The sequence below is a fragment of the Nematolebias whitei genome, chromosome 2, assembly GCF_014905685.2.
Source record: "Nematolebias whitei isolate Nwh7 chromosome 2, NemWhi1, whole genome shotgun sequence".
NCBI classification, from domain to species: domain Eukaryota; kingdom Metazoa; phylum Chordata; class Actinopteri; order Cyprinodontiformes; family Rivulidae; genus Nematolebias; species Nematolebias whitei.
In genome coordinates this window covers 46327178-46331024 of record NC_056499.1, presented here as the reverse complement: position 1 = coordinate 46331024, position 3847 = coordinate 46327178, and the positions used below count along the sequence as shown (strand labels likewise).

The window sequence follows — 3847 nt, the reverse complement described above, 5'->3', positions numbered from 1 at the left end:
TTTGTTTCCAGGAAATCACAGTACCTGATGTGACAAAGCAGACTGATATCAATGAGCACATTCAACAGGTAGATGCAATGAATTCATAATGTTCATTATCTCATAGGTTTGGGTTGTACGGCCAAAGAATACTAGAACCCTCTGTAGATTTACAAATATAAGGTAAAAAAGTATCCTACGTGTAAAAATAAAATGTTCATAGTAACTTGTTTAAAATGGAACTCAAGTTTCATTACTCTTGCATCAGTTTAGGTCAGTTTTCTCTTTTAGGTCTAAAATAAAGTGTGTGTTTGAAAAGTCCCCAAAAGTAGGTAATAATGTGCCGTAATGATGAATAAAGTATGTCTGTTTTAAGGTGTTCTTGTGTTTGTTTCCAGGAAATCTCAGCACCTGACATGACAACGCAGACCAGTGATGGTAGTGACCACTTTCAGGTAAGTGTACTGAATTTATAATGTTTATGATGTCATAGGTTTGGGTTGTCGGGTCAAAGAATATTAGAAACCTGTTTAGATTTACAAATACAAGGTGAAAATTGTATCCTAATCTTAAAAATTAAAATAATAATAATGATGGTAACTTGTTGAAATCAGATCATTTAATCAGTCTTGCTTCACATTGGAACAGTTTTCTCTGTTAGATCAAAATGAGATGTTTACGTTAAAGGTTCTCAAATGCAAGTAAAAACTTTGCAATATTGATGAATAACTAAACTCTAATATTATTTGTGTTTCATTGCTTTTTCATAAATTTCAACGTAAATACTGTATGACCCTTCCCGTGTATTTTTGTTCCCACTTTTTGTATGTTTAAAACTTTTTTATTTTATTTTTTAGATGCAATGGGTTTTAAATCTAAAGTTATTTTTGTGGTAACCTTTTTTTTTTTTCGGGCTCATCTATACATTGGCATCTACATCTCATACAAAAACAATTAAATTATTTTCCTTTGCTTCTATCAAAATGCCAAGGAAAGGAAACTATGAAGTACACAGAAGAGTTGAGAGTTGGCTGCCAATTTGCTGTGAGGCTGAAAAAGTAGAAGCGGTGTAAAGTTACTTTTGCTGTAATAGTTATTGCATAACTCAAATATATTTCTAAAAATAAGTTAAACATTTTAAGGACTAAAATTAAGTATTTTTTGATTTTGTATTGATGGCTTTTTTCATTAATAACAGATGTAATTTTTTTTAAAACTTCTCTCAATATTCTTTAGCTTCCATTTGGATATTATCTACCACATAAATGTCAATTATCTAGTTGCACAATAGTCATATGTAAACATGTGAACAATTTGTTTGTACCAGCAGTTTAGAGCGGGGGAGACGCAGCCCGCACCGGCAGCTCAGAGCGGGGTGGGGAGAGACTAGCTACATTTGTACCTGCAGCTTAGAGCGGGGAGAGGGAGGGAGGGAGAGACAGCTGAGCTGTCTGTACCTGCAGTTTAAAGCTGGATGGAGAGACAGCTGAGCCACATGTTGTTTGTTTTTAGCATTTCAGCTAGCTAGTATTGTGTGCAGCTAAGTAGCGTAACACCAATACTGACAGGTGGGAGGTGCGTAGTTCGGTTTGGTCGTTCAGCGTGCTCGGTTCTGCTCGGTTCTGTTAATGGGGTGGGGCGCTCTGACGTATTAGTAGCTTAGAGCACCCATATTCATAGTCTGTGGTTACAGTACATAAACCGTTATCCCTGTTGCACCTTTTCCCACAACGCTTTTCCTTTTCACTTAACTTTCTATGAATATGCTTGGGTACAGTTCAATGATCTTTTGTGACTTTCCCTCTTATGGAGGGTGTCAATGACTGGCTTTTGGACATTTATCAAGTCAGTCTTCCCCATGATTGTGTAGCCTACTGACCAAACTGGAAAACCCTTTATAAGCTCAGGAAGACTTTGCTGGTATTTGAGTTAATAAACTGATTGGGGGTGACACCACAAGTTTCCAGTATATAGCTTTTTAATTTTCTATTTTTTTGAGCTGCACCTGTTCATTATTTTGAATTTATTTTGATGTTAACATGCAGTGATTATACTGAAGTATTCTAAACTTAGTTGAAGTAAACGTGCACTCAATTGTATCATTGTGAAGTACTGGAGTTACAGTAATCTTTTGACTCACTGCTTCCTAAGAATACATTCTATGTAGGGGTGTAACGGTACGCTAAAATCACATTTCGGTTCGGTTCAGTTTCAAGGAGGGCTTGATTCGGTTAATTGTCGGTGCAAAAATGGCCAAAATGAAAACTTAAATTATTTTGAAAATATGCCAAGTAAGCAATGCATAAAATACATAATGTATAAAAATAAATAAAAGCGACCCATTTGGATGATATTTTAAATAAACGGCACTCTACAATAATATATACTAACAATAAAAATCTTAATAAATACAATAACAATCAAAACCAGAACAATAAACAGCAACAGACTGTTTACAATCTTACTAGTCGAGTTTTAAATTTTTGGCCAAAAATAACAGCTTATCTAAATTTTCTGCCAAAATTTGCAGTGATGGTATCTCCAGCGGTGGCGAGAACCTGCTCACTAGCAACCGAGGTAGCAGGAATAGAGTGTGTCAGCTTCAAGGGAAGGGCACCCTGAAGCTCTGTACTCACAATCTCTTCTTGGACAAATTGACCTAATTTCTTAAAATGAATTGTTAAAATCGAATAGTTTTCATTTGATACTATTTCTATCATGTGATTCTTGACCTGCCATTATGTATCTGTTCCTCCTTCCTGTTCCTACCAAACCCAGCTGGTTAAAGCAGATGCTGCATGTCCCGAGCCTGGTTCTACTAAAGGTTTCTTCCTCATGAGGGAGTTTTACCTTACCACTGTCACCTTTGTGCTTGCTCAAGATGAGAGTTCTGCAATGGAGTTAAACTTAAATGGTCTGCTCCTCAGATAAATAGTGTTGAATTATTATTTTTATATATGTTTCTGTTCAGTGCCCTGACATGACTTCTGCTGTGACTTGGTGCTATATAAATTGAATTGAATTGAAAAAAAACAGGATAATTGAAAAACAAATATTATAAATATGCAGACGTATTACATTTTGCAAGCATGCTGTCACCTCTCTGCCTCATGTGAGCTGCAATTGAATTCTTAGAGAAAAATTACAATAAACTGATACCAGACAGAAGCATGAATGATGATGATCATCTTCATCAACAATTTCTTTCTACCTATTGACTACAGTTCTAGTAATTTAGTAAAAATATTTGAATATTCAACTGTGAATCCATTTTGTCCAAACCCCTTCTAAATCTAATGTAGGGTGGGGGTTTTCTTAACATGAATACAATATTTTTATACACAGCTTTTGCAGTGTTCTGAAGTAATGTATGCCATCTATGTTTTAGATAAACACTGATTTTTTTTAAAATAGTATGGTCTTTACATTTGTTCTTCACAGGCAACTGGGAGAATGCTAAACATAAGTGGGAAGACACAGAGGTTCGTGCGGTTGAAAAACACATGATGAATTTCGTCCACACATGCAAGGTACCTCAGAAAATACACTTCCTTCAGTGCATCAAGCAGAGCCAAATGTACTTGAGGACAGAAACTGGACTGGGTAAAAAATTGTCAGAAACCGGATCACTGCCTTGAAGAGACTGGCTTGTGCCAAAGAATTATTATAGTTTGTGATTTTCAGCCTAGTTTAGACATTTTGACATGTATTAAATTTAATCAAGTAAGTAGATTTTTTTAATGATAGCACCTTTTCCTCCTCTTTCTTCTCTGCTGCTTTTCTTGATGTAATATTTGAGGTTTGAGCAGAAAAGGGATCATCTGAACATTTTTTGAAGTGATAATGTGTCAAAATAGTTTTCAATAGT

The 3847-nt window shown here is 35.4% G+C and overlaps 1 long non-coding RNA gene across 1 annotated transcript; it reads left to right on the top strand.

The window, feature by feature from the left end:
• The first annotated feature begins 8 nt into the window (after positions 1-8).
• Positions 9-3589, top strand: LOC119430266. Its single transcript, XR_005187895.1, has 3 exons — positions 9-68; positions 378-434; positions 3421-3589. It is a non-coding gene; the product is annotated as an uncharacterized LOC119430266 (long non-coding RNA).
• The last annotated feature ends 258 nt before the right edge of the window (positions 3590-3847 follow it).